This window comes from Humulus lupulus, chromosome 3 (genome assembly GCF_963169125.1).
Source record: "Humulus lupulus chromosome 3, drHumLupu1.1, whole genome shotgun sequence".
Taxonomy (NCBI): Eukaryota; Viridiplantae; Streptophyta; class Magnoliopsida; order Rosales; family Cannabaceae; genus Humulus; species Humulus lupulus.
The window spans coordinates 30,899,149-30,926,007 of NC_084795.1; the positions used below are offsets into that span (position 1 = coordinate 30,899,149).

The 26,859-nt window shown below is 41.1% G+C and overlaps 1 long non-coding RNA gene across 1 annotated transcript; it reads right to left on the reverse strand.

The window, feature by feature from the left end:
* Nucleotides 1-7,828: 7,828 nt before the first annotated feature.
* LOC133821037 (uncharacterized) lies at nucleotides 7,829-11,157 on the reverse strand. The gene is made up of 3 exons (XR_009887272.1): nucleotides 10,840-11,157; nucleotides 10,679-10,757; nucleotides 7,829-8,075 (listed from the first exon to the last, which is right to left on the reverse strand). It is a non-coding gene; the product is annotated as an uncharacterized LOC133821037 (long non-coding RNA).
* Nucleotides 11,158-26,859: the final 15,702 nt, after the last annotated feature.

Below are 26,859 nucleotides of genomic sequence, written 5' to 3' on the forward strand. Positions count from 1 at the left end.
CGCAGGGGGATCAGCTTGTGCTGCCTGATCCCAAGCAGAGGTGGATGGAAATTGGGGAGGAGGTGGAGGCGGACCTCTTTTCTCCTGAGCAGCCGCGACTGGAGCTGTCTTCCCCTTAGCCGGGGATTTGGAGGTCGTCTCTGCTACAGGTGGCATTTTCTTAGCTGTAAACTGGGGCTTCTTTACTAGTGGCCCCGAGCTGGACTTTCCCTCCTGGAAAATCGCACGGATGTCAGGAACCCCTTGTTGTGCCATCTCCTCACCTGAAAAAAAGTGAGAAAGGATGTTAATATACAGACAAGGTCATCAGTTTACATAAAATGTATATACGATGTAACAAAAAGTCCTACTCTCCGAGCTAGAGGAGGAGTCTATTGCCACGACTTCCGGCCTCAGAACTGCTATAGGAGAGGGAGAGCCTAAGTCTATAACTTCTTAGATTAGGGGAGGTTCCGAATCAGGTTCTATCTCTGGACTGGACTCCTCTACGTATTGCCTAAGTCCAGGGGCAAGGATACCCTGGAGCAGGGAGAGCCACGACCTAAGGTTGGTTCCATACTCTTCAAAGAAGGCCGACCTAAAGGATAGGGTGTTGTCTACTACTATGGTGCCTCTAGGATGGCCCATGTCATGACGTAACACTAAATGATCCACACACTAAAGCATGGTTATGTTACAGTCAGGTTCATTAGGGTGATGGTGTACGAGTTGGTTTGGGTTAAACCTAACTAGCCTAAGGTCAGCAACAACCCTATCTAAGTCCCTAAAGGGGTACGGGTTACCTTGGCCGGAGGGGCTGACTGCTGCCCCCGATGAAGCTCGCTCTACATCAAGGTCCTGAGTAGCCTTGGGAGCTCGCCTTTTCCGAACGAGGGGCACCTCGTCTTCTTCTTCCTCTTCGCCTTCGCCAGCTTCAGCACCCCCTTCGGGGATAGGCGCTATCTCACGGACAACCGGGAGGTTAGCTTGAATTCTTCTCAAGGCCAGAGTCTGGCCTTCTGTAATTAGCTTACACGCCAAGATCGTGTCATCAGACACGAGCTGGCGGTAATCCTTCTTGATAGGCGGGAGCCTCGAGAGAGTATCGTATTGACCCTCGAGGGTCACAGACTTGGCCGTCCTCGCAAAGATGGCTGCACGAAGATACTACTCAGTTAATATACACGCGGAAAGACTCTAGGTAAGAAGAAAATAATTTCATGAGCTAAGAAAGAAAAGAAGACTTACGAGGATGGTTGAAGTAGTGATGTTCGTATTTGCGAAAACCATTCGACATAAAGAATTGATCTTTATAGTTGTTGGGATGGATGGGCAGCTCGATGACTGTGGGCGAGTTTGGGAATCGGGTCAAGTAGTAAAACCCGTCACCTCGCCCTCGTTGATCCGGGCTAGCCTTAAGGCAGAAGAAATAGAGAATTTCTGCGAGGGTGGGGACCTCCCACTCATGCTTCAAGAAAAGGTACTTCAACCCCGCCAGCAGCCGATACGAGTTCGGGGGGAGCTGAAACGGTGCCAACTTCACGTAGGGGGGAGTTTGAGGAAGTCAGCAAGTATTGATTGAGGGTAAGGAAGGCCCCTGCCTTTAGATGCTCATCACTCCAGGCCACAAAGTCGTCCTGGAGTGGTGCACAGCTCTGTTCCCCTTCAAATGGAGGTCGAGCAATTAGAACGCCAGTCCCGACCTCGATGTTGTGGGATAGCATAATCTTGTTGACCCTTCCTTGGGTCGTGATCTTGGAGGCTATCCTCTCTGCCTCGAAGAAGGCATCAGGTCCAACCACGACCTCCTCCTCCACCACAGGGCCGAATTGAGGGATAAGGGATTCGGAGGCGACCTCTTTTCCCTTATTGGCTTGTTGAGACGATGAGCCAGCTACGTTCTTCTTGGATGCGCCTTTCTTGGGTGCCATTAGATCGCCTATCGAACAAGAACAATGGAAGTCTTAGTAGGCGACCTAGAATTTTTGTAAAGGCAAAAAATAACAAAGAAAGGCTGAGGGTTCTAACGCGCGAGTTGAGGCAATCTCAGCCCGTGGTGTGAGGCCACGTGCTACCTATGCTACGCACCTAGGTTTCCCAATAAACCCCTGATGTTTAGGGATCCGTGTGTCAGAAAATCAGGCCACTACCCTCCTTGGGGGGCGGTTTAGAGAAAAACCACCCAAGAAGCGTAACCCTTATGCAACCTAGTTTCGAACCCTAAAAACTATTCATCTTCTATATCCTGAATGGGTATTTCCTAAAATCTGTCGTAAATTACCTAGAAATTACCTAGAAATTACCCAGTTTTATGGATACCACAGTTCTAGAGGTATTTTTAAGACCTACTCAGTAAAAACTAAGCCGAAGCCTGTGTGCCAAAAACATTTGGGGAATAATCTAATATGGACTACGGAGAAGTGCGGATAGGCATTGTATATATATACAAAAAAACAGAAACCAGTAAAAGAAGATTTTCTAAAAAACCAAAAGACTTACAGTATGTTCTTCAGTTAAGGGAAGTAGACTTTGCAAGGGAGAGTTCCTAGAAGACTCCTGAGCGATTGGGTTTCTAAGGTTTTTTGCAACAGACGATTTTTGGATTCTTCTGAGAAAGAAGAAGGTTTGGAAACATAGAAGAGAGAAAATGTGGAAAGATTTCGAATGATAGGTGGTGAATCCTTGAATTTTCCAACCTTATTTATACGTAAAAGGCCTAAAGCAATGTGGACCGTTCGATCAAACTAGTGCAAGATCCGAGGATAGTGTTTAATGGGGTGAGTCAAGGGGTATTTTGGGTCACTAGTACATTACTGGGTTATCAGGTAATGGGAATAGATATTTGAGGATATACTTGGAGTCAGTGAGAATAGAAGGGGATACCAGGGATTTTGACCATTTTACCCTCGGGGACTTTTTTGGTACCCCGAGCCTCGGGATTAGTTTAAGTTGCTTGTGGGGTTCAACTCACTTAAAACTCACCCATGTTTTATTTTTGGCAGTTAAAATAGTTACACTCAAGTTGGTCCTAGTCAGCTTCGCTTGGTTATAAAAGGAAGGCTTCAATCTCATTTTGATGATGATCAAAATTTCAGTGAGAGGGATTAGAAGAGAAGAGAGTTAAGAGGAGAGAACTTACGTTTTAAACCTTTCTTCAACATTGTTTCTGTTTTATGTAATCGGTGCAAGACACCATTGTTGTTCTAAGGCTGAATTTGTAATCATTTGTTGTAATATGTACTTGAGCTTCATCAATAAAGATCAAAGTCTAGTGGTTGTTCACTCTCATGGATGTAGGCACATACATTGTGCTGAACCACGTAATTGTGTTGTTGTTACTTTGTTCTTTGTTTTGGCTACTGATTTTATTGTTGTTCTTGTTAAGTTTCTGGTTTCTTGTTTTGTGTTTTCAGGCACCACATTACTTGAACCTTAAGGAAATGAAACAAAACACTCAAACACTTTTATCAGCTCACATACTCTCCCAACCGACTCTCTCCCTCTCCCTCATTCTCTCTCAATTCTAAGGGGATAACTTGAGAACTAAGGGGATTATTGACTGAAAAGCTCGGGAATTGAAGGCCTGAACTTGGGATTAGATTAGCTACAACTAGGAGGACTTGAAACATAATTTAGGTAAGCTTTAGACTCTGTCTTCACTTGAATTTCTGTTAAGGTTTCTAATATTCTTGAGGTATTCTTGAGCTTAGTGGCTCAAGTGTTGAATAGTTAGTTTTTGTAATGCCCCAAAATCCCTAATGCGGTTTAATGGTTGGATTAGTAGGCCGGGAGGGCCATAACTGTTTTATTATGCCATTAAACTATTATATGCTTGTTTATGTGAATTATATTATAATATGATGTTAAATGCATGCATGTGGGTCCACATTTCATCGCAGGGGTATTTTGGTAATTTGGCCCGTTGAGGGCATGATTGTGTATTTTGGTGCATGTTTGTAGCGACCCAAAATCACTAATATGGCTTAAGGGCCTTGATTAGTGTGCTGGGAGGGTATAATTGGTTTATGTGTGAATTTATTGATTTAATGCATGGTTGTATGATAAGCATGCTAGTATGTTTATATGAATATAAATGTGAATATATGCTATAATTGTGAGAACCACATTATTATGTGGGTAAATCTGCAGCATGCGACTTAAGGCGATCCTAGGGAGCTAGCTAGCAGGAAAGTCACAACGGGGCTTAGTACTTGACTTCGGGCAAGTCAAGTGGTATTTTAAGTATTGGATGGTTATTTAGGTATCGGGTTATGGAAATAAATAATTGGAGATATATTTGAGGTTAGGAAGTCTAGGTGGGAATACTGGGGGATTTTACCATTTTTCCCTCGGGGATGTTTCCGGCACCCCGAGCCTTGGGATTAACCTAATTACCTAAGGATAGACTAAGTAAAAAGACTTAGAATACAATAGAACATAAGGAACCGACCCTCCCTCTTTCTCTCTCAAAGAAAAACTACTAGAACTTGAGGATTTTAGCTGGGAAATTCAATGGATTGGGCTGGAGATTGGAAGGATTAGTCCAGTCTTCAGCTAGGGACTTAATCAAGAACTAAGGTAAGATATAAGCTTGAAGCATGGTGATTAAAATTCTATGTTATAGCTGAGTTTTGAAGTGCTTATGAATTTTGGTGTTGAAGGGCAGAATTGAGGCTTGAAAGCTTGGGTTTTAGCTCAGAAATTGTTAAGGAAGTTGGTTCATCAAAGAAGGTAAGCTTCAATTCGTAATTTACATTTTAAATTCTGAGTTTGCATGACTGGTTTTGATGTTTTTGAGTATGTGAGTTTTAGAGATTGGAGTGAGTTTTTTTAATGAGTTTCTAGACTAGGTTTCAACTGGGTTGTGTTGCTGGAATCAAGTGAGAAGTTTTGGGATAATTGAGTTGTGGAATTGGGGTGGTTTTGGATGGTTTTGAGTTAGGTTTAGGAGTAAAAAATGGTGGTTTTTTTGGGTTCGAAGGGGTTGGGCCGCGTCATAGTTTTTGGTGAGCCGTGACCCTCTGAAGCTGAAGTGTGCTGAGGAAGGAGGGCGGGCCGCGACATGGGGCTTGTAGGGGCGCGACCCGTGTCTGGTTTTGAGCCTAGATGGGCTTTGTTTGGGGGCTATGCCGCGGCATGGGTGGCTTGAGTCGCGACCGTTAAAGGAATTTGGGATTTTGAGATTTTGGGCATGGGAATTTAACCTAGGGTGCTCGGGATCAAATCTTCTACCATGCTTAGTGGAATTCGATGTTCTGGAGATTAGAACTTCGTCTAGAAACCCTTCCTTACAATTATTGATGGTATTCCTTATCTTGGTTGTGACTAGGTACTAAGCTAGGGCTCGGGAATCGGATCGTGCTCAAGAGGCATCACTCGTGACCAGTTTATTTGGAAATTAAAGGTAAGAAAACTGCACCCGGTTGTGGATTTATAATGGGACTAAGGGTTCCCTATTTTGTATGCTTTGTAAAGGATGGTATTATGCAATGTGAACAGTAAACCAACGGCCTAAGAGTGCTGAAGTTTACGCTAGCGCACAGGGCGCGACTTGGCCACTGGTAGCTGAGGATAGCTGAGCTCGGTTTAAGCGGGCCGGAGTCAGTGGGGGTAAACAGAGGGTGCGACCTAAGGTGTCGACCCTGATTATTATGTGATTTTTTTGTTATTATTGATTGGTGGATTGTTATGCTGTATAGCTGGGTGATGATTAGCTAATTCTTTGGTTGAATCTTCATGCTTTGTGATATCTATGGTATGTTAAGTGTATGAACATGCTTAAAGGGTTATCCAAATGTTATTATTGCTTGTTATGTAGTATGATATGTTTTCTTGCTAGGCCTTGGCTCACAGGTGCTTTGTGGTGCAGGTAAAGGCAAGGGCAAGCTTGATCAGCCCTGATTCGGAGAGCTATGAGAACATAATGTACATGATCAACTGCTCAACCGCCACGGTTGAGAGGGAGACAAGAACAGGAGAACCAGAAATGTTTATTTTGCCTTAGAGTGGCTAATGGTTGTTTAAACTTTGGAAATTTTGTAAACTGACTTTTGAACGCTGTTTCTTTTTGGGATCCCATGTGTAAAAATGTTTAGTTATATGAAATGTACCTTTTTGAGACCAAAACCCCTTTTAACCCTAGTTCATTAGTGGTTTCTGTATCACGTTTTTCACTAAATGACTTGATTAGCAAGTCCTGCACCTTTATAAGTACACAGTGTAGCGGTCTTGGCTATCCAGGGCGTTACAATGTTTGTGATTAATTGTTAAGGCCACTTCATAATGTGGATTTGTTTGAGTCATTCGGCATGAGATGATCTTGAGTGCAAATTAGCGGTTTAGTCGTAACGGGATTAAGTTCGGGGCTCGGGGTGAGTCTCGAGGTGATTTTAATGATTAGAACGTTGCCGAAAATTAAAGGGTAACAGGATATGAATTATTGGTGTTTGAGAATTTTGAGAATAGCGGGAATTGGAGGGTGTTAGTTATGATTAACAAAATAGGTGGAAAATGACGGTTTTACCCTTGGGAGCCTTTAGAAAACTTTATTCGACCTAGGGGCATTTTAGTCTTTTCACCCTTAAGATTGATTTAAACCATTGAAGGCTGTGGAAGCTTGAAGAAAACAGAGCATAGAAAATACCTTTCCCGTACACCATTTCTCTTCATTTTTTCTTTGGATTTTTTAGCTTAATTTGAGGAACCAAGCAAGGGAAGTAAGTCTTGAGGGCTTAGGGTTGTGTTCCACCATTGAAGAGGGTTCGAATATGAGCTTGAGGTAAGATTCTAGCCATTAAATCTCTGGTTTGCTCTGTTTTTGCTTTGAATTTAAGCTTGGTTTTCTAGGTTAGTTGAATGGAATTGTTGGGAGTTTTTGGCTAGGGTTCTTGGGGTTGTGATGCCTAAGACATGTGGGGATGGTTTTTGGGTTCATTTGGGACTTAAAATGAGGTTTGGAAGCATTTGAATCAAGTTGGAAATGGAGGAGTCAAAGGAGAAAGGTTCAGGGGCATTTCAGGCTGGGTGTAGTGCTATAGCGCCCACAAGGGGGTGCTACAGCGCTACCTAGGGAGGTTTTGGGCAGTTTTGGGTCTGAGTAGAGCGCTGGGGCACTAGTGGGGTAGCGCCCTAGCGCTACCCTATTCCATCAGATTCCCGTTTTAGGCATTTTTAAGGGTTTTTGGCTCGGGGTTTCAATCCTTAAGGCTTGGGATCGAATCTACTCACCATTTGGGTACAATTCGGGGTCCCGAGAGTGAGGTTTAGGTTAAGATCCTATTATTGTTTATTTTCATTAATGATGGTTATAATTGGTTATGGCTAGGCAACTGCTAAGGAATCAAAAGGTCAATCGTTCTCAAGGGTCGTTCTGTTACTATCTCTTGCTCGAACCAGAGGTAAGAAAACTGCACCCCATATGTGACTTGCATGGTTGTTCATGAGGCATGTTGAATGTTTAAATTTGGACATTGATTTCATATCAAATGCTTAGCAATTCTTGCTCACTTGTGCATGGCACTGACTAAATAGTCAAAATTGGCAATGGTGTCAATATTAACTGTGAAGCTGTGACCTACTTGTCAAGTTCGGCAGTAATATTGAGCACTAGTCACATGATATTGACTAAAAAGTTAATAATGGTCTTAGCTTGTTTAACGCAAGCCAATAAAGATTAGATCTAATCGACATTTGCATTGAATGACTCAAATGAGCATTAATCCCGGATCGACCTCAAGTTCAATGAATATTAAAAGTGCTTATCTAGCCTAAGGCTAGTCACTTAGAGCCAGGGCCAGAGATCCCCAGTGACAGTTTTGTAACGACCCGGATTTTCAAGACTCGATAATGCGGAAATATAAATGTTTTCATTTAACAAAATGTCTCAAAAACCCATAGAAAAAAAAACTTTTTAAAAAGTCGTATGGCCATACTTAACATTTAGTTACAAACATGTTTTACAAAGATTAGAGTGAGCCTAGTTTAGGAAAATTACACAACATTTCCAAAAATAAAAAGGCTTCCCAAAAGGTCGGTCCACATGTACATTTGCAAGGAAGACTCCAGCGCTCACTGCTCTGCCTTGCCCTTGCTCTTACCTACAACATGAAACAACTAGGTAAGCGAAAACGCTTAGTAAGATCAACTTTCAAACAAAGCATGTAGAGAATTAGGGTTCCGGACCCATCCGGACCCTAAACAATCAATTTCAAGAACGCTAAAGCGTCCTGGCAAACTTATGGTCATGCCTGATAACCAATGATAAATTAATTCGTAACTAGATAAAAATCCTGCACTCAGAAAAATCCCAGAACAAGCAGATATATTATATCACAACTATATCTTATCAACAATTATATCCCTGCACTCAGAAAATCCCAGAGCAAGCAGATATATTATATCACCAAATAATTCGAGACCAACGCTCGACAATTTCCAACAATTCATGCGTAATGCGCCCTCCAACATAATTGCTAATCTGTAAAAGAGAACTGAGTCCCCACACTAAGATCTAGCCAATAAATATTCTCATCAAGGGTAACTATCGTGTTACCTAGGGCATCGCTACATATTCAAGAGTGTAATCCAATTTACACGATTTTATGGAGACTTCTATGTTAATCAGTGGTGCTGGTGAGCAGCTGCCCCTAGGGTGTTCAACCTCACTCTATCTTGGCAACCCCTAGTATCTCTAGGCACTCTCACGGAATGGCCAATATTCATGGCTGCTATCCGGGAATAACTTATCAGAGCACTTGCTCGGATTCTAACCGTCCAATGATTAAGTAAGCATGAGGGCCCCTAGGTCCCATTTATCTTGGCGCCCCTAGGTTTAACCAGCTTATCCTCATCTCATGGCCACTCGTCTCGGTAATGAACCGGACATAAATAAAATCAAGCAGTGTGACGGGGATCAACCGTCTAGGATATGACGGACTTCTACCGTTCATATTTTCTAAATCAGCACTCACTAGACTAACGTCTCTAAGCAACTTTCTATGACAGCCTATGTATATGCATGTATCCCTATACTAACATACAAGACAATAATCATTTCATGTTGCAGCCATACAATATAAGTTGACTTACTTGGAGTCCTTAGCGCTCAGCAAGTTTTCACCCTCCAACGTTCAGTCCAGTTACGCTTAGCCAATACTGTAGTTATCCATACAGTATACTCGGATTAATTATGGCACTAATAATTCATTATTATTATTTTGGCAGTTTGGTCATTTTAATAAAAGTCATTTGTAAGGATTTACAATCCTTATTTGGTTTTAAACCTATTAAGGGAAGTTATACAAAATATTCGAGACTAAACCCTAAGTCTCGGGGAGACCTATCCTAAGGTCTCGATACCTAGGCTCGGGTATCACAATGGTATTTCCCACATTCCGCTAAAAATCTTATTCTTTCCAGGTATCGCTATTAACCCGCACTTTCGACTAGTCGGTTAAAATATGTAAGATTTTAGCCGGTATTATATCCAGAAAATACAAATAAATTCCTTAATTATTTTTAAAGAAAATAAACTCTTTAAATTTTCCTTTTATTTTTCTTAAGGTTTTAATATCTAAAAACCGTTTTAAGAAAATTGCCTAATTTGTCTTAATTAGGAAAACCGTTATAAATTTCTCATCTTGACTAATTAATTTTCCAAAAGCAATTAATCAATTTTACTTACTAGGAAAATAATTTATTTAATTATTTTTCTCAAAATATAGGGTTTTAAACCCTCTTTTAATTTATTAACTATTTATAAATTAAATCTCTTATTTTTAAAAAGAATAAAAACTCTTTAATAAAAATAATTCATTTAAACTCAAAGGGATAATTTTAGTGAAAATATGATTTCAAGACTTACCAATTTATATCTTGAAATAAGCAAAATTTTACTTTTTACCTTATGTTCCAAAATCTCATTTTTACACTAAGTGTGAAAAACCTAATTTTCACATTTTTAACTACATACTTCGTTAGTTCATAACTTGAAATTTACTTACCCAATTGTTACCAAAATTTCCCAATTCCATTTTTGTTATGCCATTTAGCCCTTTGTAAAATCTTAGGTCAAAATGAGCATTTTTGATTGGTGAAATCATTTTCCAACAATGAGGTAAAAATGACCTTATTTTCAAGTCCTTATTTTTTCCAAACTTTGACAGTTAATAACTTTCAAACCGTTGAATATTTTCTTACCAAATTTTACAGTGGAATAATAGGTTATGCCAGTAATATGTCCACAAAATTTTAGAAAAAACTGGGTTCATTTTCCCTATACAGTGGCTGTCCAAACTTGGTTCCGAAAATAAGAATACGAAAAAACAGTTTTTTACCTAATCTTTGAAATAGCATAACTTACTCATTTCTAAACATTTTTTTGTGTTTCAAAAGCTCAATTTTATGTACTCAATCTCAACAACATCACAGTACAATTTAATTTGACAAAAAAAATATACAGTGGCTGCTTGACCCCTTGGAAGTCACAGCTCAAAACATGTTTTGTTTTAGGGTATCCTACAAAACCCTTGGGGGTTTTGGTTCCCATTTTCAAAAATCAATACACATGCATCATAAAAATTATTAAACAACTACCATAACATTATTACATCATCAACAAGAAACTCTAAGCATTAGATATACAAAATAATGCTTAAAACTAAAAACCCTACAACAAAATCATCAAAAGTAAACTTTTTACCTCTTTGGTGTTCTTGCTTAAGGTTTGGACCTTCCTATAAGCTTTGACTCCTTCAAAACCTTTCAAAAACCCTAACAAACTTCCCCCAACAACATAGTCAATTAGCTATTTGAAACTCTATGCTTAAAACTTTACAAAAGCCTAGATTAGTGAAAGTTTACCTTAGGGAAAATACTTCCTAGACCAAGACTTAGCCTCAAAGTTTCCTTGGTGTTCTTGGGCTTGAAAAATGGAGAGAACACTTTGAGAGGTCTCCAAAAATCAGATGAGTGAATGAGAGAGGGAGAGTGATCGGTTCTTAGTGTGGGAATTGCTCACAAAACTCATCAAAATATCACAAAGCACTTAAGTGCTTTTCTACCCACTTGCCCACTTGACTTCTTCATTAAATGGGAGTTAAACTTTATAACATTTGGGTTCACACCACTCTAAAGTAGCACATGGCCGGCCAACCCTTGCTATATATATGATCATTTCAATTTTTTTTTTTAATTTTTTTTTTATATAAAGGTTATTAATGTTTCATAAGAAGAAAAGTCCAAATTGGCTTTTGACACCTTTTTCACTCTTATTAAGTTTTAATCACCAAACTTAACATTAATTAATTAAATTAAATGTCTCTCACATTTAATTTAATTAATCACATAATAAAATTTAACCTAAGGTCCATTCATGGAATAAAATTCCCCATTTCGGTAAAAGTAGGCATTTAACACAAAATGCCCTAAAATTTCCATTTTCTTTTAGGTTTATTATTTTTGACCAAACTTTAACTTTTATGAATGTATTTTATGCCCAAAATATAATTGCCATGATTTTTCGTTTTATTTTCCGAGATTTTTACCCGATCAGGGTTTTTGTGTCGGTCCAGGAGCGAAAGTCTTATCTTGACTTTTAAAATCACAAAATTCATATTTTGGCTAGCAATAACTCATGGAATACTTACAAACAAAATATAATATTATTTAAAATAATATTCTTAACCCGGGGGAAAAATCCCGACCCGAGTCGTTTAAAGGTACCCGAAAATGCAGGACGTTACAAGTTTAGTCACATGGCTATGGATGCTGAGCCCTATAATGACTTACTCTGTAACGCCCTGGATAGCCAAGACCGTTACACTGTGTGTTTACAAAAGTGCAAGACTTGCTAATCAAGTCATTTAGTTAGAAACGTGTTACTGAAACTATAGTTGAACTAGGGTTAAAAGATTTTGTTCACAAAAGTTTCATTTCTTATAATCAAGCATTTTTACATGGGATCCCAAAAGTAATAACGTTAAAAGACAATTTACAAAATTTCAGGATAAAAGTACAGCTACTAGCCACTCTAAGGGCAAAACAAACAATTTGCTTTTCTCGTCTTGTACCACTCCTCAGCCGTGGTGGCCGATCAGCTGACTATGTACATTCAGCCCCAAAGATCTCCATCTTAGGACTGGTCCACTTTGCCCTTGCCTTTACCTGCACCACGTAGCACCCGTGAGCCAAGGTCCAGCAAGAAAACACAATAACAGAGCATAATCATCAAACAAACAATCAGATAACTCATACAATATAATCATATACTCAACAATCCAAATATTCACTATAATCAAGTATTTAGCATACCAAGTTCATCATTTCACATTAATAACCAATTCACATACGATAACCAGGGTCAACGCCCTTAGGTCGCACCGTTTATTTATCCTACTGACTCCGGCCCGCTTAAACTGAGCTCAGTGAATATCAAGCTGTCCTCAGCTACCAGTGGTCGAGTCGCACCCTGTGCGCAAATATTGGTTCCGGCACACTTAAGCCGTTTATCACATGTTCCATGGCATAATAACATCTATGACATTATACAAATATAGGGAGCTCTTAGTCCCAACATAGTCACATAACCGGGTGCAGTTTTCTTACCTTTGAATTCCGTTAGCTTTGATCAATGGTGACACCCCTCAAGCACGATCCCTTCCGAGCCCTAGCGTACACCTAGCCATGGTCATAAGCTAGAGCCATTACCAAACTTCAATTCCAAAACCTAGCCTCGGGACCAATCCCGAGCCCTCGGGAAGCCCTAATTCCACCAAACAGGGTGGTGGAATCGAACCCCGAGCCTCCAGGCAAAAACCCTAAGAAATATCCCAAAAACCCTCTCCTGGAAACAGGGTAGCGCTACAACGCCATAAATGGGGTGCTATAGCGCTACAAACAGAGACAAAAATGCCCCAAGCACCCAAGCCTAGCGCTGTAGCATCCTAAGGCTAGCGCTACAACGCTAGTCACAGCCAGACAACCCCCTGATTTTTCCCCTTCGAACTTCCTCGAGCCAAAACCCTCTAAAATCCTTCCAAACCTCAACCAAACACCAAAGCAATCCTACCATCATCTATAACTCACCCCATATGACCAACCCATATGAAACTTAAGCACATGCACCCCAAAATGAAGGAACCACCATGATTGAGCTTGAAGCTCAAAAACTCAACAGAAAACTATAGAAACTTCATAATTCAAGTGACCAAGTTCAGAGTTTCTTACCTTGAATAAAGAAAATAGACCTTAGGCTATCCTCCACACTTCCCTAGATTTCCCTCCTCAAAACCTCAGCCTTAATTCCCTAGAATTCCCATCAAAACTCAGTTCAGAAATCCAGTTCAACACCAAAACCAAAACTGAAGAAAACCTTGAGAACTTACCTTAATTGGATGAGTAACCTCTGCTATTCCTCAAGCTTAATCAAGGACCCAATTGCTAAGCTTTGACCTAGCCCTCCTCTGAACCACAGCTCAAACAGGTCCCAAGAAATGGAGAAGAAATCCCAAACCGAGAGAGAGAAGAGACTTCTACTTTTCCTTCTTTCCTTTTCCTTCTTCTTTTCTTTTCTTCAGACTTCTAAAGCTTTCTACATATTCCACTAAGGCATAAAGCAGTATAACTTATCTCTGATTTTAAACACCAAAAGACCAAACTGCCCTCCCAATTAAAGCTAAGCTTTTAAACATCCTAAGGGCATTTTAGTCATTACTCCCAATTCCTGCTAATTCCTCGAGTGTTCCTAACAATTACCGCTTAAATCCCGACACCTAACTAATCACCAATTATATTCCTCAATATCAAATAATCTCCAATATACTTCTCAAATTCCCATAAATACCCCCGGACTCCCACGAGCCGGGTATAGATCCCCGCCATGACTTTTCCGCTAAACCACTCACTAGGATCGCCTCGAGTCACAAGTTATAAATATATCCATATAATAATGTGGTCTAAAAAATTTATCACAAATATTTACATTTATGCCCTCAACGGGCCAAAATTACGAATATGCCCTTATAACCTAATCAAGGCCTACATGCATACTAATACACATAGTCATGCATCACATATATCTAAATAATCGCATAAGCATGCTTATCACATAATCATGCATTTAATCATTTAAATCACACATAATCCAATTTTGCCCTCCCGACACACTAATCAAGGCCCTTAAGCCTTATCAGTAATTTTGGGTCGTTACATACTCATCAGTCACTCATCTTTTTAAGCTAGTGACTTACTCATCAGTCACTCATCTGTTAAAGCTAGTGACTACCCATCAGTCACTCATATGGTTTACGTTAGTGACTTACTTATTAGTCACTCATTTGATTAGGGCTATAAGCCTCATTATGGTTAAATAGAACCTCAAAGTGATATTCACTCATCTGTTTAGGGTTATAAGCTCTGTATGATTATAATGATCATCATTTGATAATATTTACATGCAGCAATGAGTTTTCTTGTTGAGATTTGGCTCATGGGTGCTATGTGGTGCAGGTAAAGGGAAAGAAAAACTCACCCAGCCTTGAGTGGAGAGCTTAGGTGGCGATGTGTACATATGTGGCCGCTTGACCACCACGGCCAAGGAGTTTCTCAGAGGAACTAGCGGGTTTACCCTATTTTTGCCGCTTAGGTCGGTGGGTTGTAAATTTTAACTGTAATGACCATTTTGGATTGTAAATAACTTGTAAACGTTTAATGGGCCCATCAGCAGTTTTATGTTTTAAATAAAATATATCATTTCCTTTTCATTGGTTTTACACCTTAACCTATTAATGGCACCTAGATGCACGTTTATAACCAAAGAACTCGACTAGGGAGTTAAGCACGATTCAAAGATCACAGTAATGGTCTTGGAGTAACCAGGGTGTTACAGTTTTGGTGGGTTTTAATCAAGTTTTAGGTTGGGTTTGGCTGCTGGGAAAATGTTGAATCTGTTCTGGGGATTGAATTATGGTTCTAGGATTGATTTGGGGTGGTTTTTGGTTAAGTTTGGCTGAAGAAAAAACAGGGAATTTTGGGTTAGTAGGGTCGGGTTGCGACCTTGTTCTTGGGGTGTCCCGACCCTCTTGAACCCAGAGGTCAGGGGCAGTTCTTGACGCGAGGTCGCGTTGCAGTGCCTGTTAGGCTGCACCGCGGCACGTGTTCATTGAGAAGAGATGCTGGGGCCTCTGACTTGGGCTGGACGCTGCTCAGATGCTTGGGGTCACAGTGCTTAAGGGGTTTTGAGCCCTGAGAGGATTTTTGAGTGCGGGAACTCAACCCTAAGGGGTAGAGATTGATCTTACTACTCAGTTTAGTAGAATTCGATGTCTCAGAGGCTAGGACTTTGTTCAGGAGCCTTTATTTGCTCGTTATTGACGAGATCCTATATTATGGTTGTGACTAGGTTATCACTAGGGGCTCGGAACCGGGTTCATGCTCGAGGGTCGTTCTTATTATTACACTATACTCATACTTGAGGTAAGAAAACTGCACCCAATACATGATATATGTGATTAGGGCTTGGCCAGTTGTTGATTATAACTATGAATAGGGCTCGAGCCCCTTTGAATGAACGTGATTGAGTTATGTTTGTGCTTGTTGATTAAACATACTTGAATATTCCGTTTATGGCAAAGTGTTATATGATTGTTCGCATGGTTTGCGTAGCTAGGGCTTGACAGGGTTAAGGAGCATGGTTGTTACTATGTTTAAATTTAATTGATGGTATTATATGACTAATATGTATGAATACTTGTATTGTATGAAGTATGCTTATCTGTATATGACTCTGTATTTGAATGTTTGGCTCAGGGCTTGACTTATTAGTCAAGGGCGGCAATATCGCGCTGGTCGAAAGGCTTAGGCCCAATCAGAAACATACTATTACGTTGGCCGACCCTTTGGTCGTTGAAAAATTAAAGCTAGGTACGCTGGACTAGCTCTATGGATAGTTACTCAGAGTTAATGGCAAAGGCCCCAGATGACTCTATGGTCACATAGCTAGGGCAAGGGCCCGGAGTTTGACTCTATGGTCAACTATTCAGGGTAGTGGGCCCTAGAATGATCCAATGATCATTTATTTGTAATTGTATGGATGCATAAGTAGGTTTTAACTGCTGGGCATGCTAGATATGTATTTAGAACCTGTATTTACTGTTCATGCACATGTTTAAGTTTCCTTGTTGAGCCTTGGCTCATGGGTGCTATGTTGTGCAGGTAAAAGGAAAGGAAAGCTTGACCAGCCATGAGTTGGAGAGCTTCAGTGGAGGCGTGCTCATATGTGGTTGCTCGTCCACCACAGTCGAGGGTATCTCAGAGGAGCTAGGGTTGTATCCCTTATTTTGCCGCTTAGGTCGGTCGGTTGTAACTTTTGATGTATATACACCCTTTTAACGGTTGTTTGTAATATTTTCAGATCCCATGTATGTATGAAACTTTTAAATGAAAAATCGACAGTTCCTTTGACCAAAAATTATAACCCTAATCCTTGACGTTAACCTTAGTTACATGTTTATAACCAAATGACTTGATTAGCAAGTCTGACACTATTTAAAGTACACAGTGTAACGGTCCCTAATTAGGAGGTTACAACTTGGTATCATAGCTGCCAAGGTTTAAGGGATCTTGAAGACTGGCTTGGCATGAACACTTGCCACTAAAGACAAGCTCGACTCAGGGTTCGGTAACTATTTATATGGTTAGGTGTTTAAATGCTTAAATAGGATATAAATGCCTTATCTACATGCCTGTTTAGGGAGCATGAGATAATGACCAGGGCCTTATCTATATTGTAACATCCTCCTAATCTAGGACCGTTACACTATGTACTTTAAATAGTGTCAAACTTGCTAATCAAGTCATTTGGTTATAAATGTGTAACTAAGGTTAATGTCAAGGGTTAGGGTTAAAATTTTTTGGTCAAAGGGAACATTGAATTTTCATTTGAAAGTTTCATACATACATGGGATCCCAAAATATTACAAACAAACATTTAAAAGGGTGTATACACATCAAAAGTTACAACCAGCCAGCCTAAGTGGAAAAATAAGGGATACAACCCTAGTTCCATTGAAATACCCTCGACTGTGGTGAACGTGCAACCGCATATGTACATGCCGCCACTGAAGCTCTCCAACTCATGACTGGTCTAGCTTTCCTTTCCCTTTACCTACACCACATAGCACCCGTGAGTCAAGGCTCAGCAAGAAAACGTAAACATGTGCATGAATAGTAAATACAGATTCCAAATACATATCTAGCATGCCCAGCAGTAATAACCTGTTCATGCATGTATAAAATTACACATAAATTATCATTGGATCATTATGTGGGCCACTGCCCTGAATAGTTGACCATAGAGTCAACCCGAGGACCTATGCCCTAGTTATGTGACCATAGAGTCACCTAGGGCCCTTGTCCTTAACTCTGATTACCTAGCCATAGAGCTAGCCAAGCACTTTGTTTTTCCAACGACCATAGGGTCGACCAACGTAATAGTACGTCTTTGATTGGGCTTGAGCCTCTCGACCAGCACGCAGCGCATTATTGCCGCCCTTGACTAATAAGCAAGGCTTTAATCAGACATTCAGAAGACCAGAAAATCAGATACAGATATAGATAAGCATACTTCCGAAAAGACAAGCATGCATACATATAAATCATGGTATCTTAACCAATAAAACACAAACACAATAATAACCATGTGCCTTAATGGGGCCGAGCCCTACCTATGCACACAAGGCAAGTATTCATTAAGTAATTATCTATACATGAAGCATTTGATCATAACCTAAAACACGTTCATTCTCAGGGTCAAGCCCTTATCATAGTTATATTCAATAACCGGGTCAAGCCCAAATCACGTATTGGGTGCAGTTTTCGTACCTTAGGTCTGACAAATTGTATGAAGAATGACCCTCGAGCACGATCCTGGTTCCGAGCCCCTAGCAATAACCTAGTCACAACCAATAGAGAATCTCATCAAAACAAGCGATTAAAGGCTTCCGGACCAAGTCCTAGCCTCCAGGACATCAAATTCTACTAAATCAGGTAGTAGGATCAATCCCGAGCCCTTAGGTTTAAGTTCCCGCACTCAAAAACCCTCCCGGGTTTCAAAACCCTTTAAGCGTTGCAGCTCAAAACAAAGGAGCCGCGACCCACTCATGTCAGAGAATCGAAGCTCTCCTCTGCTTCAACCCGCACTGAGGCGCTCCCTAGCAGGCGCCGCGACTCAAATGGCCCGAAGGCACTTCCTTCTCCCAACATTCAAGAGAGCTGCGGCGCCCCAAGAACAAGGTCGCGGCTCGACATGAAAGCCCTATTTTTTCTTTGTTTTCATAAAGACAAATCCCTCCAAAAACCTATCCCAACATAGCTAAAACTTAAAAGTCAATCCCCCAATCAATTCAATAGCTCAAACACAACAAAACCCAAGCAAAAGCTTGGCCGAAACCCCTTCAATTCCCAAAATCAGAGTTGAGTTTTCTAAACTCCAAAAACTCAATTGAAAATCAGAAAATAGAAAGATTTAGGACTGGAAATAATTACCTCTGTTGCCCCAATCAATGATGAGTCTTTCCCCAAGCAATCCCGAGCCTAAACTAGCCTCGATTCTCCTTAAACCGCAATAATTCTCAAGAAAATTGAGAGAGGAAGTATGTAGCCGAGAGAGAAAGAAAAGGGAATGTATTTTTCATCTGTTTTTGGTGCTCTATGTAATTGTGAGGTTACTTAGGCTTTAAGTAACTCTAAGGGAATCCCGAGGCTCAGGGTACCAAAAACGTCCTCAAGGAAAAAATGGTCAAAACTCCTGGAATTCCCTCATAATCTCGCTAATACCAAATATATCATCGAATATTCATTCCTGTTACCTGATAACCCATTAATGAATTAGATACCCAAAATACCCCGAGTCAGGTATTAGGTCTCGTTGTGACTTTCCTGCTAACTTGCTCCCTAGGATCATCTCATGCCGAGTAACCCAAATATATCCACATAATAATGTGGTCTCACATATATATCATATATATGCCAAATATACTGATAACGAGCCAAATTACAAAAATTGCCCTTCTAATAAGAAACGAGCCCACATGCATATTTAATACACCTAAACATGCATATCTAGTCATATTATCATATAACTCACATAATTACATGCATACACATCACATACACATATAATTCTCATAAATTTCCATCTTGGCCCCCTAATCAACGCCCTAAGCCTTATTAGGTAATTTGGGGCATTACATATATATTCTGCCTCAGCAATGGACAAGGAAATAGAATTTTGTTTCTTACTTAATTAGGAGACAAGATTGTTCCCAAGATAAAAACACCCACCAAAAGTGCTTTTCCTATCATCTAAACTCCAGCCTAATCAGAATCACTATAACCTACCAAATACATGTTAGTAGCACACGTATAACACAAACCAAACTCTAATGTACCAGCAACATATTTCATGATTCGTTTGACAGCAGTAAGATGGGACTCAGTGGGATTAGACTGATATCGAGCACATAGACCAACACTAAAGCATATTTCTAGTATGATAGCAGTAAGATAGAGAAGAATACCTATCATACTATGGAATAAAGTTGCATCAAAAGGTTTCCCAAATACATCTCGTGTGAGAGAGTGCTCTGTGCCACATACATATTTTGGGAGGATGCCCAAATCTGGTGGGAGGTGGTGTCCCAGACTAGGGTTGTATATACAATGAATTGGGAAGAGTTTAGAACCCTCTTTAATGAGAAGTATTATAATGAGACCATTAAAGCTGCAAAGGTCGAGGAATTTAGTAGATTGTTACAAGGGAATATGTCGGTGACCGAATACGCCCTGAAATTCGATAGATTAGCCAAGTTCGTTGCAGATTTGGTGCCCATTGATGGGACAAGGAAGGAAAGATTCCTTCAGGGGCTACAACCTATGATAGCTCGGGATGTCAAAATTACAGCAGTACCTGGAGTGATGACATATGCTCAAATAGTAGAGAAAGCCTTTACTACAAAGAGCGCAGAGAACAAAATCTGGCGTGAGAACGCAGCCAGAAGGGATATGATGAGGACAGGACCTCCCTTTACAGGATCAGGTAGTGGCGGAGGCCCCGATGACCAGAAAATGAAGACCCCGGATAATGTTTTGGCTCCTGAACCTAATAGGAGGTCACAGGGTGTACAGATTGGCCGCCAAGGTGGCAATGAGAACTGGAAGACATATCCAGAGTGTGCCAGATGTAGAAGATGTCATCTGGGGGAGTGTCGGGTGAAGGCCTGCTTTTTAGGTGGGATTGTGGGGCATCTCAAGAAGGACTTCCCAAGAATGAAGAAAGAGGAACCGAAGAAGGCAGACAACTCGACTCCAGCTCAAGTGTTTGCATTGACGCATGCTGAGGCTGAGGCTGAGGCTGAGGCTGAGGCTAGGCCCTCAGTGGTCACAGGTCAACTTTCTAGTGATGGCATTTCTTATACTGTGCTGATTGATTCTGGTGCTACAAATCTTATGTTTCTAGTAGGATTATTGATAAACTGTGTAGGCCATGTGATAATTATGCTATGGGTATTGGGACGTTATTACTCACTGGGGAGTTAGTGGTTTCCAGAAGATGGGTCATATCATTGCCAGTGATGGTGGACGACATGGACTTAATAGAATTGGTTATGACTGACTTTGATATGATTTTAGGGATGGACTGGTTGACTAGATATGGGGCACCCATTGATTGTAAGAAGAAAATGGTAACCTTTAAACCTGAGGGTGAGGAACCCTTCGTATTTATTGGCACTGTGCATGAGGGCTAGAGATCTATTGCAAGGAGGTTACATAGGATTCCTAGCCAGTGTGGTGGATACCACTCAGGTCGTCCCAGTGGGACCAAAAGAGACTATGTTGGTCTGTGAGTTCCTAGACGTGTTTCCAGAGGAGTTTCCAGGGTTTCCGCCACATAGGGAGATATAGTTTGTTATTGAGCTGGCACTAGGGACAGAGCCAGTGTCTAAGGCACCTTACAGAATGGCCCCAACAGAGTTGAGGGAACTCAAAATACAGTTACAGGAGTTGTTGGATCTGGGTTTTATCAGACCCAGTTTCTCGCCGTGGGGTGCGCCAGTTTTATTTGGGAAGAAGAAGGACAGTTCTTTGAGGATGTGTATAGACTACAAGGAACTGAATAAGCTGACCATTAAGAACAGGTATCCTCTGCCAAGGAAAGGTGACTTATTTGACCAATTGCAAGGTAAAATGGTGTTCTCAAAGATAGATCTTTGGTCTAGTTATCACCAGTTGAGGATTAAGGAGGAAGACATAAAGACAGCCTTCTGTACTAGATATGGGCACTACGAATTCCTCGTTATTTCGGTTGGTTTGACTAATGCCCCGATAGCTTTCATGGACTTAATGAATAGAGTTTTCAAGGACAATCTGGACTGATTCGTGATCGTCTTCATCAACGATATCTTGGCATATTCACAGTCAGATGAAGAGCACAAGCAACACCTCAGGTTGGTAATGCAGAGACTAAGAGAGCACAAATTCTTTGCGAAGTTCAAGAAGTGTGAGTTTTGGTTACCTTAGACAACTTTCTTGGGTCATATTGTTAGTAGAGACGGGATTAAGGTAGACCTAGTTAAGATTAAGGCTGTCAGGAATTGGCCAAGGCCAAGGAATTCCTTTGAGATTAGAAGCTTCCTTGGATTGACAGGCTATTATAAGAAGTTTGTGGAAGGATTCTCAAGAATAGCTACCCCACTGACAGAACTAACACGTAAGAATCATAAGTTTACGTGGTTGGACAGATGCAAGAACAACTTTTAAGAGTTAAAGCGGCATCTGATTGCCACCCCAATCCTGAGTCTTTCGACAAATCATGAGAAGTTCATGGTTTATTGTGATGCTTTGAGACAAGGGTTAGGTTGTATCCTTATGTAGGCAGAGAAGGTAATTTCTTATGCATCACGCTAGTTGAAAGATTATGAGCAAGGTATCCTACCGATGATCTGGAGTTAGCAGCGGTGATATTTGCATTAAAGGTATGGAGGCATTTCCTTTATGGAGAGAAGTGTGAGATATATACAGACCACAAGAGCCTCAAGTACTTCTTTACACAGAAGGATTTGAATATGAGGCAGAGGCGTTGGTTGGAACTGGTGAAAGATTATGATTGTGATATCTTTTATCATCCAGGGAAAGCCATCGTGGTGGTAGATGACCTAAGTCGGAGAGGTCCGGGGCAATTGTATAGTTCGAGGCAGATATCCAAGGAATTGGCAGAGGACCAGAGCAAGGATTGAGTTAATAGTGGGCTAGTTAGCCAACATTACCCTACAATCTACTCTTCTAGAAAGGATAAAGGAGAGTCAGTTACAAGAGCCACAGTTGGTGAAGATTAGAGGGGTCTTGGAGTAAGTATTTACCTCTAATATAGTTTTCCTACAACAACAGCTACCAGGCGACCATAGGAGTGGATCCTTATGAAATGTTGTATGGTAGAAAATGCAAATCAACTATTCACTGGGATGAGATGGGTGAACACAGATACTTGGGTTCTGAAGCAGTTCAGAGGACCAATGAAGCTATTGCAAAGATTAGAGCTCGGATGCTCACATCACAGAGTAGACAGAGAAGTTATGCAAATCCGATGCGCAGGAATGTGGAGTTCCAGGAGGGAGACTATGTCTTCCTTAAAGTCTTGCCACTTAAGGGGGTGAGGAGGTTTTGGAAAAGGGGCAAGCTGAGCCTTAGGTTCGTAGAACCTTTTGAGATCCTAGAAATGATCGATCAGGTGGCCTATAGGTTGGCGTTACCTCCGGCACTGTCGGCTGTGCAAAATGTGTTCCATATTTTGATGCTGTGGAAGTATGTATCTGATGAGACTCAAGTACTGAGCTATGAAGATCTGGAACTGCAGACAGACTTATCCTTTAAGGAGCAGCCAGTCCAGATATTAGACAGAAAGGACAAGGTCCTGAGGAAAAAAATCATACCTTTAGTTAAAGTATTATGGAGGAACAACAAGGTCAAGAAGGTTACCTGGGAGTTGGAATCAACCATCTAGGACTAGTATCCCGAACTGTTCAGGTAAAATTTTGAGAACGAAATTCCTGTAAGGAGGGGATAGTTGTGACATCCCAAATTCCCTAATATGGTTTAGTGCCTGGATTAGGGGGCCGGGAGGCAATAATTGTTTTAATTGTGTGCTAATGTATTATGAGCATGTCATTATGTGAATTATATTATAATATAATTATGCTTGCATGATTAGAAATATTAAATATGTCTGGGCCCGTTTCTTATAAGAAGGGAATTTTAGTAATTTTGACTCATTGAGGGTATAATTATAAATATGTGTGTGTATGATTGAGACCACATTATTATGTGGATATATTTGGGTTACTCGACGCAAGGCGATCCTGGTGAGCAAGTTAGCAGAAAAGTCACAACGGGGTTAAATACTCGGCTCGGGGTGAGCCTAGGGTTATTTTGGTACCTTAGCTCATTAACGGGGTTTATCGGGTAATGAGAGATTAGACGCTTATTATTTGGAGATAATTGGAGAATTTAGAGGAACACTCGAGGATTTGACGGGAAGTGGCTATTGGCGGAATTGCCCTTGATGTCACTAGAGGATTTAAGTTAGTCATAAGGGCATTTTGGACTTTTTGGCAAAAAAGTTGAGTTGGATCTTAGGCAGCTAGAACCTTAGAAACATTCAAAAAGAAAGAAAGAAGAAAAGCTCTCTCTCTCCCGTAGCTGTCTCTCTCTCCTTGGTGACTTGGGAACTTTGAGAAATTGAAGGAACAAAGCTTAGGAAATTGAAGGTTAGGTGTCTAGGATTAAGCTAGGGGCAGCTTGGGATTATAAGACAGCCATTGGAGGTAAGAAGTCACTCTATTTTTTTAAGTTTAAATTCATTTGGTTGAAGCTTTCTAGGCCTTAGGTTTGGATTGAATTTTGGGTTTTTGATGAGTTTTTCATCAAGTTTTGAGTTGGGTATTGTTGCTGGAAAAGTGTTGTATCTTCTACGATAATTGAATTGAGGTTTTAGGTTTGTTTTGGAGTGTTTTGGGTTGGGTTTGGCTAAAGAAAAACCCAAGAATTCTGGGTTTGAAGGGGTCGGGTCGCGACCTTCTTGAACCCAGGGAGCCAGGTGAGGGCTCTGTCGTGAGGGTGCGCCGCGGCGCCTGTTAGGCAGCACCGCGACACATGTTTAGTTAAAAGGGAGACTGAGCCTCTGTCTAGGGGAGGGCCGCGACACAGGGGGTAGGGCCGCAGCGCTTAAGGGGTTTTGAACCCCGAGAAGGATTTTGATTGTGGGAACTCAACCCTAAAGGCTCGGGATCGATCCTACTACCCGGTTTAGTGGAATTTGATGTCCCAGAGGCTAGGACTCGGTCGGAAAGCCTTTATTCACTCGTTATTGAAGAGATCCTTTATCGTGGTTATGACTAGGTCATCATTAGGGGCTCGGAACAGGGATCGTACTCAAGGGACGTTAATTGGTAGCTTGTACTTGGACCAAAGATCAGAATACTGCACCCAGAATATGATATACATGATTAGGGCTTGGACTAAATGCTAGACATAGTCTTGATTTGGGTGTTGGCCCTGTAAATGCGCATGATTATGATTATGCATGTGTATATCTATTTTAATGTATTGTAATGCATTGTATCTATATGTATGATAAATGTATTATGTGATTCTATCTGGTTAAAGATCAACTTACTAGTCGAGGGCATACTAGATTTAAGGGGCTCGACTTATAAGTCGAGGATCTTCAAGGCTTGACTTATAAGTCGAGGGTCTTTAAGGATCGACTTATAATTTGGGGGTCTATGAGGCTCGACTTATAAGTCGAGGATCTGTAAGATTCGACTTATGAGCCGAGACCGACATCATGCGCGTTGAGCGCAGACCGCTATGGTTGGGCCACCTCGGGAGTGCACCAAGCACTTGACTGGATCGGATGCCATATGAATAAAAAGGAATGCAACACACACTTGTGCAACCCTATGGTTGCAGATCTGTATAGTGTTCATGCTTAGTTCCAGTTATTACTGCTACGCCTACTGTATTATTCCGTGAATTGTTTGAATATGTTTTATTGCTTAGTCTTTTGGCTCACGGGATCTTTGTGGTGCAGGTAAGGGTAAGGACCAGCCATGAGTTGGAGAGCGATAGTAGTGACATGTACATATGCAATCCGCTCAAGCGATAGTAGTTACAAACCTAGTTCTAAATATTTCACAAGGTTTGCATAGTTTTTCTATCATTCCTAATGAGATATACGAATGAGTGGCTCCCGAATCAAATAATACAAAACATATATTATTGAGGATAGAAACCTGACCTGTAACCACCTTATTGCTAGCATCAGCCTCTCCTTGGGTTAAGGCAAAAACCCTGGCCGGAACCATCTTATACTCCTTCTTCCCTTATGACTTGAGCTGATGACATTCTTTCTTTCGGTGTCCCTCTTGACCACAGTTATAACATCCTTTGGTGTTTTCTCGACATTCCCCAGGATGTTTCCTTTGGCACTTAGCACATGGTGGGTACTCTACATAACCTGACCTACTTCCTCCATTATATGTCCGTGCCCTTTTATCGCTGTTGGATTGCTTGTTGTCAGGATGCCTTCTTTTCTGACCGTTGTTGTTGTTGTTGTTGTTGCTAGACTGATTGTGGTTGTTGTGGCTGGACTGATTGTTGCTTTTGTGGTTGTTGTTCCGACTTGTCTGAGATTGACCCTGCTGTCTAGGCTCAGGCTTACTGGCTTCTTCCTTACTAACGTTAGCCTGCAACCTTTCTACTTCTATTGCCGTCTCTAGAACGTTGGCATAAATAGTGTTCCCTGGGTTTGCTAGCTTAACCATTAGCTCGATCTTCGGTTGAAGTCCTCTAACGAACTTAGACACCCTCAGATAGTCGGTTGGAATCATTTCCGTTGCGAACTTAGCCAAACGGTCAAACTGCCGAGCATACTCTGCCACTGATAAACTTCCTTGCTTCAGGCCAGCGAACTCCTCAACTCCTGAAGCGAGTACAGCCGAATTATAGTACTTTTTATGGAATAGCTCCACAAATCAAGTCCAAGTCATTGTGGCAACATCATGCGTTTGCTGGACTAAGTCCCACCATATCCTGGCATCTTTCTTAAGCAAGGACGAAACGTAGGATATGCGGTCCGCGTTGCTGAGGTTCATGTGCGTCAGGATTGGCTCCACATTTCTTAGCCACTATTCTGCCTCGAAGGGTTCTGTAGTCCCTTCTTCAAATTTCAGAGCGTGTTGTTTTCGGAACCGCTCATAAACTGGCTCCATGTGCTGAACTGGATACGGCGCATAATTTTCCACTGGCCATCCCCCATATGGACCAACTTGTTGGGGGTATTGAGGCCATTTGCGGTAGCTGAAGCTGCGGCGGAGGTGGAGGCTGAGTCTGGGGCTGAGCCTGTTGTCGTTGTTGCTGCAATAGTTCCTCGACTTGTTGTCGCAGTTTGGCAATCTCCGTAGTGTTGTCAGCTGGTGGCGGCGGCGCGTTGCGACTAGCAGTAGCATGCACTCCCCTTCTGCGAACTAGAGGGGCTTCATTGTTCACCGGAGCAGCGTTGGAGGTGTTTCTGTTGGTGCGAGCAGATCTTCGGAGCGACATCACAGCAGAGTTCTAACAGTTGAGAGAAACATGTCAGAACTTTACCTAATAGGCTCAAAGGCAAAAACTTAATCTAATCAAACATAACTCGGACCTATTTTTTATAACTTCTTATGAAAATTATATAAGTCTTCTTTATTATTAGAGTGGGTTTCTATACTTAGAAAAACAAGCCAACTTTATTATTTCTAAGTTTATTTCTAATCATCATATATGACTTAATTCTCA